The sequence below is a fragment of the Dermacentor variabilis genome, chromosome 3 (assembly GCF_050947875.1).
Source record: "Dermacentor variabilis isolate Ectoservices chromosome 3, ASM5094787v1, whole genome shotgun sequence".
NCBI lineage: Eukaryota > Metazoa > Arthropoda > Arachnida > Ixodida > Ixodidae > Dermacentor > Dermacentor variabilis.
The window spans coordinates 132,176,281-132,189,708 of record NC_134570.1 but is presented as its reverse complement, the minus strand read 5'-3'; the positions used below and the strand labels follow the sequence as shown (position 1 = coordinate 132,189,708).

Here is a 13,428-nt window from a genome sequence, read left to right as displayed (position 1 = left end):
GTTTTGTTTCCACCAAGTGTAAGTCCGTCCCAAGTGAGCCCATAAGTTGGCTCGTACTGCTCGCATCACTATGTCTGGTTGTTAATCTAGGCCTGTAATTTTCACTCATCTGCTGAAGGGAATTAGTCATACCTTTAAAAGACCTTGGCAACATTCACATTTACCTGTTCCTCATGCCATTAGTTCGTAATTTTTTCAGTCTTCAAATAACTGCTAGGGCACCATAGTATATAAAGTAAAATTTGTGGGCTTCTTTCAGCAGATGATTGGAGTGTATTCTGATTGAATGAATGAATGTATGATGTTTAATGGCCCAAGGGCAAGGTTTGGCCAAAGAGCGCCATGCTAGTGTTAATGTTTTTGTAGCGGACTGATGGGTTCGGCGAAGTTAATGTGACGTGGCTGTAAAGGGGCCTAGAAGAGTTGTAAATTGCATAAAATCTATGCGTGATAAAATTATGGCAATGACTAATAGCGTGTACTATGAACACTAAAATGCATTGCAAAAGAGTGATGCAATATAGAAAATATGTGATATGCTGAAATTGCCCAGAGGACTACTGCTTCGCCAGAGCCCTTGAAACACAAGGGCATAGAGGCATGTACTATATGAAAACTATCACAGCGGCATCCTCTGAAGAGAGTAGGCTCTATGAATGTATGGGACTATTAACATGTAACACAACATCTTTCAGGAAACCTAGGACTGTGTTGGTGTCAAAAAGTGGTTCTGGGCCGAGTAGCATTATAGGATGAAGGGGGATGTGCTGCCGGTATGCTAAGGGAAAATGTTTCTTTCTCTCAGATTCGGCTTCCTGACACTCCAGGAGGACATGGAGGACGCTCAGCCTCTCCCCGCATCTACCACAGGTTGGAGGCTCATTTCCAATGAGTAAGAAGTTATGGGTCCCAAATGTGTGTCCTATTCTTAGCCAACAGAATAGGACATCTGTTCATCATGACTTTGTTGCTGAAGGACAGAAACGTAATAGTGGCTTTATTACTTGCAGCTTATTTGTTTCCACATCCCACAAGCCTTGCCAGTAGTATCGCAGTTTCCTTTGTAAGAAGGGCTTCAGATTTGTGACAGGGACTGCAGTGGTAGGATTAACAGCACGCGATGCAATTGATGTGGCCATCTGGTACGCTAGAATGTTACCCTCGATGCCCCTATGGCCAGGCACCCAGCATATAATCACATGCTGGTTGGATATATACGCTTTACACAGGACGTAATAGAGTTCATTATTTACTGAATTTTTGTGCTTACAGAATGATATCAAGGCCTTCACAACACTTAGGGAGTCCATATATATAACTGATTTTTGGACTTCTGATTTCCTTATGTGCTTGACAGCCGACAGTAATACGTAGGCCTCAGCTGTAATGATACTTGTTCCCAGATGCAGTACATCGGATTCCGAGAAGGATGGACCAACGGCTGCATAGGACACCCCGTCTTGTGACTTCGATGCGTCTGCAGAACTCTGTGCAGGAGTGCTTATACTGGAGTTCCAGGAAGTGCACTTGGATTTCAATCTCTGGAGCGTGCTTTGTAACTTGCAGGAAAGATATATATCACATTGTATCAGCTGCCACTCCCAAGGAGGTAGCAGCTTAGCCGGAGGCATTAAGCAATGTTTGAGAAGTGGGACATCCATTTCAACGCTAAGGTCCCTCACACAGTGAAAAGGGCTGTCTTACAGAGGGACGATTATGAAAAAGTGCAGCATATGTCATATTGTTGATGGTATTAAAACACGGATGTTTATGATTAGAGTGAACTTTCAGAAAATGTGTTAGGCTGATCTATGCTCCCTGCAGATGGAGTGACCACTCATTTAATCTTACATATAAACTTTCAATGAGATGTGTTCTGAAAGCGCCAGTGGCAAGTCAGATCCCTAAATGGTGCACAGGATCTAGCATTTCTAGCGCACTCGGGGCGGCAGAATGGTAGATCGCAGCACTATAGTCCAATCATGGTCAAATCAGGCACTTGTAAAAGATCATTAAACACTTCCTATCGCGATCCCATGTCGTGTGGGATAAAATTTTCAGTAAGTTCATTGTTTTTAACCATTTCACCTTGAGATACTTTATGTGTGGAATAAATGTTAGTTTAGAGTCAAGTATGATACCTACGAACTTGTGCTCTTTGTTCACAGGGATTTGCTGGCCATACATTTCGATATTGGGATCTGCAACGAGGCCTCTCTTTCTTGTGAAAGGCACACAAGAACTTCTGTTGGTGTTCACTTTAAATACGTTTTCGTTTGCCCATTCGGACATGTTGTTCAAGCCCTGTTGTACTTGCCTCTCACATACTGCAAGGTTGCAGGATTGGACACCTATTTGTATGTCTATGTAGACGGAATAAAAAATGGCTGGCAGTAATGAAGCACGAAGCGTGTTTATCTTCACGATAAAGAGCGTGCAGCTAAGCACAACTCCTTGGGGTACACCAGTTTCTTGTATAAAGGTTGTGACAATATGTTACCGATTTTCACGCGGAAGGTACTATGGGACAAATAGCTTTCCAGTACGTTTACCATATTTCCACGAATGCCCATTCCCGACAAGTCTCACAAGATCCCGTATCGCCACATTGTGTCATAAGCCTTCTCCATATCGAGGAATAGATAACTGTTTATGTACAAATGCATCACGGATATTTCCTTCAATGCGCAGAAGATGATCAGTCGTGGACCGCCCTTCTCTGAAGCTAGACTGATAGGGATCAAGTGTACTCAGTTCAAGGAAACATAGTCTACGATTAATCATTTTTTCAAATAGCTTACAAAGACAAGTTGTAAGAGCCATTGGGCAATAACTTGCCGCCAAGGACTGGTCTTTACACAGCTTCAAGATGGGAATAACAATAGATGGGAGGTATCCGGCCGCCCAGATAGAGTTGAAAAGTGCCAGAAGTGTCATCTGTGCGTCATTTAATCATGTCATACATGATTCTATCAGCTTTCGGTGAAGAGCTTCTACATGTGCTCAAGGCAGCTTTAAGCTTGGCAATATTAAAAGAACAGTTGTATGGTTCACTCTGACGACATTTACGGTCCAGTGACTTAAGTTCAGCTACTTGTTTATATTTAGGGAATGATTTTGTGTAATGTGTGGAGCTTGATACATGAACGAAGTGTTCACCCCGAGCATTGGCCTGGTCTTCCAAGGTAATGCCTTGGTCATCAACTAAGGGCAATGGGTGGATTTGCTGATGTTATATCGGCGGTTTCGGTTTCGATACGATAATTGACTCGCCCTCATCGGGCGCTGACAAAGTGATGTGGAGCCAAATTAAGGTCAATAAATGCACTTTCTGCCTCGGTCTCTGTCTGCGTCACAGTGCCTCTTCAGGCCGCTGCCCCGGCGTGCATGGCGGCCCCGCCGACGTAACATTTTGGCGACGAGGATAAACCCTTCCCTATGTACTATGATGCCTTCAAGATTCCTTAGAAACCGTTTTGCTGTCGTGGACACCGCATTCTGCCCATACGCTACTAGCGTTGGCACTTGCTCCGTGTCTTGCTGAGCAATGCGTTCCGTTGCCATTCTGAAAACATTTTGGCGACGAGAATGATCCAAGTACATCACGCCTATCTGCAAGTTGTGCTTGGCAAATGCATTCTTTACGGCATCTTTCACTTTGCCTGCTCTTACTTCAAGCAGTATTTCTGCACTTTCTATGACTGCCTGATTCTTGCTTGCTGCTTCTGCAAAGTTTAAGTCCACTTCTTCTTCACTCCTTGCAAGCAGCATTTTTGCACTGCCTGCATTTTAACACGTCTTCAACGTCATCTGTCTCACCCCCAATGCTACTGCGACATTGTCTTTGGATCTGTCCTCACCCTTCGGCCCTGCCTGTAACTGCTCGGCATGAATGCGACAATCCCCCCCTCTTGTCATCCCTTGGCTAATATGGCGACATGTGTTACGGGCATACGTTGCCACCACCGCTATGCCACAACACAAAAAAGCATTCTTCCTAAATGCACTGGGGGTAGAAGGCGTCAGCGTCTGCCACATCACCGAGACGAAGACAGAGGCTGATGAAGGGATAGGGGATGCGGGGTCAGTTGATGTTTATGAAGTGGAACTTCAAATGCTTGACAAGCACTTTTCTACAGAAGATGAATTCTGCAGCCACGTCCAGTTGAAGCGCAGATTACGAAGTCCGGCGGAGCTGACGACAGAGTCAGCTCCGCCGGACTGTAGAGTGTTGGAACAGTCTATCGTAGTTAAAGCATTGCGACGGCAAGCTTCACAGAAGACAGTACATCACCAGTTAGTTTGCGTGTTGAGCGCATTTTTACCAGGTTTTTCTACAGTCGCACGCTTGCTAAGGTATATTCCCCTTTTGCAAATTCTTTTCTAAAACACTCAGATGCAGCAGTTACTTCAGATATGCCTTCAGTGAATTCCATATTTCAATACAGTTCTCCTAATTTGAGAGTGCATTCTTACACAATTCGTAAAGTAGCTAGAATAAATGTTCTATGTTCAGCCATAAGGCAAGAGAATCAGGCACGATTATGCTGACTGACGTGCCCAGTCATGTTCTGGATGCCTTTGAGACGATCCATAATACCTCCACACGTTGTTTGGATAAATTTAGATATCTAGTGCACGTACTGTATGTCCAAGGCCTAACATATCATACATATCTAAAGGATGTATCTCGCTATCTGGGAAACATGTGGCGTCAGCACTCCCCCTCCCTCCACAAAGTTGCGTAAGCATACTCTCTGCATCCCCGATGCACTGTCGCCTTGTGCTTTCCTCATTTAGTTATCCTTTCTAGAATTCATGAAGTGTTGAACATACGTCTGTGCCACACATGCTCAACAACTTAAAGCGGATCTCGCTTTAAACCTGTGCCTTTCAATGAATCAAGTCAAATTTCCTGAATAAATATTTGAAAAGGACCTATATAACTAAAGAGCGGCATCAATCAACACAATGCTTCCACTGCTAGCGCACAATATGTCAGTTTATTTCTTCGTATTTCTGTGCGGTGCACCAACTATACTATCTGGGTTAGCGTCTTACACAGGACCGGTCACAGGATGCGTGCGGGCTGCGCTCCCCTTTCCTAGAAGCTGAGTGCACAAGTGCGCTACCTTTCATACTCTAGTCATGCTCAAGAATAGAACGCAATCGTATGAACAATCGCCCGATGCCCCATTCTGCAGTATTTCCCATCATACATAGACTGTGTCGATATTTGCGTCTTCATGGTACCGCTTTTTATTATGAATGTTTTCTTGCCCAATTTAAAAAGTGTTGCGTCTTTTTCGCTGCTCACAGATGCTGCGTTCAAGCTGCCTCAGTTTATTGTCTCTGTAAAATCACATGGCAATGAATAATAAGGCATGATTAATTCCAAAACCACCAATTTGCTTGTTTTAGAAGCATAGCAGATCCCTTTGCGTGCTGTCGACTGTGCTAAGTTTTGCGGACGAAAGGTGGATTCTGAATTGTCTTAGGGTTCAAATTGTGTTGTTTCATTTGTGCATGTCATCTTTACTTTATTTTGTACATTAGCGTTAACTCTCAGCATTTGTTTGTTGCTTTAATCCTCACTTTTATTGGAGCGTTCATACACGGCTGCCGAAATTCCTCTCAGCATGACCCATGTCCTTGTTGCTGGAGACTCAATGTTGAAAAACCTTGCAGGATCTGTCACATTGGGTCCCTTGGTAGATGTCGAGGTGTGCATCGAGAAGTTTTCTTTGATCACTGATCGCATGGCAAACACGCATGTAGTGGTTCTTCTATATCGTAACAATGTCGGCAAAGAACCACTCACGCAGACTGCCAGGTTATGGGCACTAATTGCTCACATTCTTGATGTCAACCCATGCATCCGTGTGGTGGTGTCAGCATTTCTGCCAATACAGATGAGTTTTCTCAAGTGCTGGTGGGCGCTGACTGCTCGGGAATTGGAGATATCCAACAGGGATTCTACAAAGACAAATGCTATTTTGCAGGCGCTGTGCCACAAGAATGCCTACAGGTACCTAGACAGCACTCGCGTCTTGCTGGGGATGCTGAAGACCAAGAGCGTGCACCTGACATAACATGGTAGCTTAGTGAGTGACATGATCATATACTGTGTAATGATATCATCCCTGGGACAAGCGAATTACATCCGGCAGACATCGCTCGCTAGGTTGTACTGTCCGGCCATGCCATGAAATATCTTGCATGTGCATTCCGGAATCATTATAGGGACTTGCTGGATACATTGCACGAACATGTCCATTAAGGCTATTTACACGGCACATTTGCTATGGGGAATATATCTGCGCAAATAGAGTATTTGATTTCTTCTAGGCCCTTCGCCTAAAACAAAAATTAGGTGTCAAATTGAACTGAAGTTTTCAAAACAGATTGTGTTAAAAATTATGCAACATACAAATGCACACTTCGTTGAGCTGCTGACAGGTGACAGCCTTGGATTATAATTTGAACACATCAGAAAACGTATTTCTGTCATGAGGAAACAAAGACAGAGCCTCTGAGAGCACAGCTATTTACATGTGGGGTATAGAAATTTCGAATGCTGACTGTCGTAAGGTGTCTTTGAATTCGCTGTCTGGTGGACATCTTGTCTCCAAAGCAGTGCATGGACACAAAGACGTGAAATGGGTGTGCAGTTGAGAAATATACCCTACACTGAGTAGTTTATCATCAAAGTCCTTAATTTTCTCTACGTACACTGCATGAATGTCAAAAGCATTTTTTAAATGCAACACTAAATGTGTTTCTGCATGTTTCAGTTAATCTGGCACCTGCTGCGTGAAGCCATCAGGAGTGTCATTCAGGACATTGTAAGAACCATGGCAAGGTAGCGTGACAGCAGCACCAGGTGCAGGAGGAGCATGAAGAGCTGCGCCGTTAGCATGGTGACCAGTCTCTAGTGTCTTGCCACACCACTCGAGCATATACAGCTTTCCTGTTCTTTGTTCACACTCGTAAACCAATATAGCTCCCACAGGTTGCAGTGCCAAAAAGACATGAGCAGCAGTAGTGCGCATGCCTGCTTCAGTGTGCACAGGTCCTTGAAAACCTTTTGAAATTGAAAGTTGCGTTAGTAAGGCCTTCAAAGTTCTGGAATTTCTTTTCCATCCTTGAAAACCCTTGAATTCTTGGGGTTTTCATGGGGACCGATTGTACGACTCGCATTTTATGGTGGTTGAGTATGGTCCCAGTAACCTTCATTGCTAACCACTTTCCCGACACCAGGGCCGCAAAGTCAAACTTCCTGCACAAGGAAGAGGCGAGCACGCATCCACCGCACACATACTTCCTTTTTTTCTCATCTTGCTTGCTTCGATTTAGGGGTTGCCCAAAAGCCATAAATTGCACGTCCCAAAGACTCTAGTGTCTTGACCTCCTCGGAATAAAGACATGTTGCACCAGCATACTTATTTGTAATGAAAATGTGGTTACATGAACGAGACATCAATCTTAACAGTTGAATTTAGTAGTATTTCAAGTTTTGTTTTGGCTAGACCTTTTGGATAGACCTTTTGGGTGCCATTCAAATGCTGAAAGCCTCGTGGGACAACGTCAAGCAGTCTACAATAGTTCACTGCTTTCAGAGTTAACAGACGTGGAGATCGCGGCAGAAGTGACTGTCGAGCGGCCAAACGAAGACGCTGCCGAGGCTGATCCAGCAAGCGCTGATGTTGCCCCGCTCCCGACTGCAACTGAGGCTGTAGCTGCTTTGGCCATTGTACGCCGCTACTGCGGCGCAATAGAAGGCACTGGACTGTCTCTTGTGGATCGTTTGGACTATGTTGAGGACGCCGTGGTCAAGCACGCGGTTGCCAATATGAAGCAGGCTACGCTGCTTCAGTACTTTCAGCTAATGAAATAAATACTTTGTTTGAAGCTTCATGTGAGTATCTATTGCGCCACGATTGGTTCATTGATTGATTCGTGCTAGTTGTTTACGCATTTTCTACGTGATTCTATATATCAAATTCTGGCTATATTGAACTATTTTGCGATCACCGTGCTGTTCGATATATCGAGGTTCGACTGTATATAGCTGACCGCAACTTGATGTCAGCTATCAGTCAGTACCAGCGGTTTAAGGGAATGATGAAATAGTCTGATGACGAAATAGTGCATCTAAAAGAGTGAGGACAGGGCCTTCTGTTGAAAAGAGAGCGTTTGAAAGAAAAGTGACTCTGGTTGCTCTTCATCCTTGTATACAGCCGGTGGAGAAGGGCTAAGAAGATCACACATGCTTGCCCGGCATGTACTTGATGTGGACGCTGCTGACAAGGTCTCGCAGCACACCACTCTGGCAGAATCCCTCACAATTTCAGGTTTTAAACTGTCGTCAAGATACCCGACTTTTGTGAGTTCCTCTTCAGATTCTATGCAATCGGGAATTCTAGCCAATGGGGCGAGTTACGAGACATGTGCACACAAGCAGTTCTTTTTCTTTTGCACGAGGTTTTATAGCATCTGCAGCACTGGCCTGTTGTCCAAATGGCAGCTGTGCATTTTTTATGTCCAGTGCAATTCTTTCAAGCATACGTTTTTTGTTCTTGAACTTTTCCACAGGACCCCCTTGTGGGAAGTAATGCACATAGAGGTTAAGCAGTAGCCTTGCCTCTCCTTCAGTCAGTTTACAACCTGTAGCTGTGAAATTGAAAATAAAGATTAACTCATTAATGGCTTGCAGAGATATGGTACTCTTAGCAGTGTTACTACACATAATCACACTGCTTTGTTTGTTCTGCAAAGTAAAGTTTCTTAAAATATGTTGGAACTATCAGTATGGGCACCTGCATTTAATTCATGCATTTTCAATCCACTCTCTCAACTCAGTACAATGCAAGAAAGCACCATGGGCATTACGCTACAGCTTCATGTGATCTATTGTGGCGTTTTTCACTGGTCGACTTGGAGCAGGTTTTCTCGCTCCACAGCAACGAATGCGAATTTCTTTGGTTCAGTGGGTTTCGCACTCTCCAATGGTCGTTTCGGATCAACTTGCTCTGTTGCCGAGGCGCAGACTCGGGTGGAAATAATCCGCGTCACTTCCATCTTCAAATAACTTTGTTACACACAACATTGGGTTGCTTCGCAAAATGGCTGCGTTCGCTGCTGCTGCAGAGCTTGCGTTTAGCGATGAGAGCAGTTCGAGCAGTAGCTCTTCCAGCTATGACTTCAGCTATCATGAGGTGCTGTACGAAGCCTTCTTTCGGGATGCCTTCTCTGAACTGCTGCGCAACTGTCCATCAACTGTCGGCTTGTGCAGCTATAGCAAGACAGTGGGTAGGCATAACACCACTTTAATAATAGTTCAAATATCTTGTTATTGTATCTGTTAATCATTTGCTTGTTTGCAGGAACTTCAAAGTTTCTAGAACTGTAGCAGACAAACAACTGATAAGGAGATTTGAGGGCTTGGAGTTCTATCCTTGCAGTGATCGTGGCAGGTCCCCTGCAATAACAGCTGAAGAGCACATTCTGATCTTCCTCTGGTGAGTCAGCGAGTTGTTTTAAGCCATGTGCACCTGTTTACTTAACCTTATGTCATGCTTTCTTGAAGAAGCAAAATATGCAATTATTTGGTGTTCGTTTGTCACAGCCACTTGATTAAAACACACAAGGTCTGCGTTTTTATCAGGCGGCCATGGTTTTGCATTTCAAAGTCAAAACTTTAAATGTTTATTTTCTTCAAATGTCCATTGACTCTTGTCATGCAGAAGTTTTGTTTCTACTGCATTTGCAGATTGTGCTCGCACTGCTTAAATGCCAGCATGAGTCCATTGGTTTACATGCGACACACCTAGACTGCAGTTATCAATGCCAAAGAAAATTAAGGAACGCAAGGGCCACTTTTATACCCACTGTAGCTATTACAAGCTAGTGAGCAGTCTGTCTTGCATATTTTATTTGCAAATGTAAACAACATTTATGCACACACCTGTACATAGATAGGGACAAAAGCAGTATGTAATAACCAGGTTTCCACCCCCATTACCATCAGAAAAGCTGCAAGGAGTCAGCAATATATCGCACACATGGCTAATATTCCAACTCTTCCTATTTTTGAGGCACAAAACTTGCAAGCTCCCTTGCTGCGCACAGCACCCAAATACATTAAAGGGCACACCATTATTTTTAACAGTTACCATTTTATTGCAGGTTCCTTCTAACTGGCTGCTTACACTGATTGTTCATCAGATATGTATACGTTTTCAGGTTCGTTGAAAACAAGGCATGCCTGAGGGATGTAACCAGTCAATTCGGCATTGGGCATGCAACAGCATTCAGGATTGTTGAACGCAGTCTTGAATATTTGGTGGGCATCACCAAGGAACTTATAACATTCCCAGCAGACTCTGACCAAGTAAGGATTGTATTGATGCTTCACTGTTTCGTGCCATGCTCTCTATCCAGCAACAATAGTATGCGACATGCTGCTTTCCATTTAGGAATTTTGACGTGATTTGGCAATTTATCATCACATGTAACCCCAGCCCTGTTAAACTCTCTCCCTATTAGGCCATATGGCTACTCATTCATTCAGTTAAGCTGATTAAATTTTAAATTTCTTTCACAGGTGTTCCTTCACTTGTCTTAATATTGCAAGTGCCAGGAGTACCCACTACGACTGGATGCTTTGATGGTTCCTACATAAGTGTCCGGTGCCCTGCTAAAAAGATGCGGTCTACGTATGTAAACAGGCACAGCTACCCATTTCGTGTTATGCAAGCTGTGTGTGGCTACAAGAAGTTTCTAAAGAAGTTTCTGGACATCACAATTGACAATCCAAGCAAAGTTCAAGACTCCAGGATTCTCAGAAAGTTGAGGCTTGCCGAGAGGTTGCCTGGACTTTGTTGCTTTGGGAAGTTTCACATTCTTGAGGATGCGGCTTACCCACTTCGTGATTACTTCATCACACCATTTCAGGACTATGGCCATATAAATGCAAGACAATGTGCCTTTCACATAAAACTTTCAGCAACAAGAGTGAAAATTGAGAACACCTTCGGGGAACTCAAAGGAAGGTTCTGCCAGCTGCTGCACCTGGACTTTTTTTTTAGTTGACAAAATGAACAAGGTCATTGTTGCTTGTTTCGCACAACCTGTGCACTAGTTGCGGGGCTGTTGTTGTGCCACCATACAGTGACGATGCGAGCACAGCATGGGGCTGGCAAGCATCCCTAGATGACGACAGCCACAAGTGCGACAGACCAAACAGTGAGTCAAGCTGCACTGATTCAAAAAAGGGAGGCAAATCGATAGTGCTTTATTGAAGCTGCAGCTGAGTGGGAGTACAAACGCACTGCATGCTTAGCCACAAGTGGAACGAGAAACACTGTCTGCCTACAAGCTGCATAAGCGGAGCGTCGCTGCAGTCTTTCGCTCGCACAACTACTGTCTGATAGCTCTTATTGGGTTCTGCATTGACGCTCTTTCCAGTGACCTGCAAGGAACCTTTGATCTCATCCGGGATGCATCCTTAAGCACTTCTGCTATCACTTTGTTGAGATAGTTTGTGACTTGCGTACCGGGTTTGGCGAGTTCTAAAAACCAGCTCACGCCCAGCTCCCTTCAGGTAGCCTTGGCAAAAGTGATATTTTTAGCAGTGTACACTAACCTGTTTTTCCTAGTCATTTCGTATGTTTTTCCTAACTTTTTAGAGATTTTTATACTGTGATATTTTGTGATTGTGACATGTTGACACCAAGGAAGAAGAACGGGCATTAAATCCCAACCTCTGGACTGTATGCTGGAGAGACAATCAAGATGACAGACCCCTTTCCTTCGACAGGACCTGATGCCCTGTACTATCAGGAGGTTCTGTACAAAGGTGAAGCTCACATTAACGATCACTTCAGACCAGGCATGTCGCACATGAGACCATTACAGAAGGATGATACGGCCAATCCACTTCAATGAGCGAAGGTGGTTGATGGGAGCGCTCTCTCTCGTGTTGCATCGAGGCACCTCACTCTTTCTAAGATGGCTGCCTCCAATGAGATGTTCTCGACCATGACCTCCACTTGAACCATGGCTTTATGTTCATCTGTGCAGCACAAGCCACGAAAGCGATTTCGCATAGACAAGATTTATGCTTGCTAACTCACTTGAAAACCCCACAGCAGGGAAGGAAGTGCTGCCAAATGTGGTGTGCGTTGTGCGTTGTGCATTGTGCAGTGTGAGCTCACCAATCGTGCTATCAAAGAGCGTGTCAACCTACTCATCGGCAACTTTAGATAGCAAGACATGGTCAACCTGGGAAAGTGAGTGCTGTGCTTCTCATGGTAATGTTTGCACTGTTTGTTCAGTCACAGCCGGGCTTGACTGGCGCGCATGCTTGCTTACGGTCTTCTCACCCATCTAGAAAGCAGTGGGAGAATGTCTGAGCATGTTTCGTGATCCATCAGTGGTAGAGGTGCTGCGACCCTGAGCCTTCCGAGACGGTGCTTTTGGTGACAGAGCAGGCAGCGGTAGCAGCAGACCTTGACTGAAGTTAAGCGCTTTCATATTTTATTGGCTTATTTTTTAGAAGCAAGTTTTTGTGCATGGTGAAAGCAGTGTAGGGTGGCAGTTTTAAGCAGTGGTAGGTTTAGGGAGGCTAGCGGAGGTGGCCGGATAGCGAGATTGCCGTGGGACTTTGTTTGGGTATTTTGGCAGGTTTTTTTGTTGGGTGATGGATCCATCGCAGGCTAGAAAAGTCACGGGTGATAGTGAGCTAGTGTAGTGCAAGGAATGCAAATGTTGGTGCTGTTTGGACGAGACGAACTTCGCGTGTTTAGCTCAGAAGGCTAGTTTCACGTGCAAGCTGCGTGAGGGTTTATACAGGGAAGATACACCACATCAGGGGCTACAAGGTGACATGGGATGGACATCATTCCAAAGCAGGGAAGCTGGCAGTGAAATAGAATTTGTGGAGCAATTGAGAGAAAAGGGGGGGAAAGCGGTGGGCTAGGAAAGTTTTCAATTACTTGTACATGAGAAATGTAGACAAAAGATGGAGGATGGAGGAATCAAACCAGAAAATTGTCAGGCAAACATTTGGACGGCAGCAGGGGGCAAACCAACAATCATCGGTTAAGAAAAAGGTTAATGAAACAGAGGGGTCCGTGGAAAATAGGGATGCAGACGAAATCAGCACTGGGGTCATACAAAAATTTCAAGCAGGAAATTGCCAAGGAAAATATCTACGATAATTCCAGGGGAAGTTTATTGTTGTTTGAAGCCAGGACAGGAGTATTGAGGACTAAGACATAGAGAGTCAAGTACCAAGGTATTGACAATTAATTTTTACTCACTCACCGAATGAGATGTTTTAGTGATGCGTCTGTCTTTACAGCTTCTACACCATTGCAGCAAGGCCAACAGAGTAAAATGTACACATCGGAGACTGCAGGCGCC

At 44.4% G+C, this 13,428-nt stretch overlaps 1 pseudogene; it reads left to right on the top strand.

Annotated features, from left to right (window-relative positions):
- The window catches only part of LOC142573825 (uncharacterized), a 67,278-nt pseudogene extending 55,008 nt beyond the window's left edge, over positions 1-12,270 (top strand).
- The last annotated feature ends 1,158 nt before the right edge of the window (positions 12,271-13,428 follow it).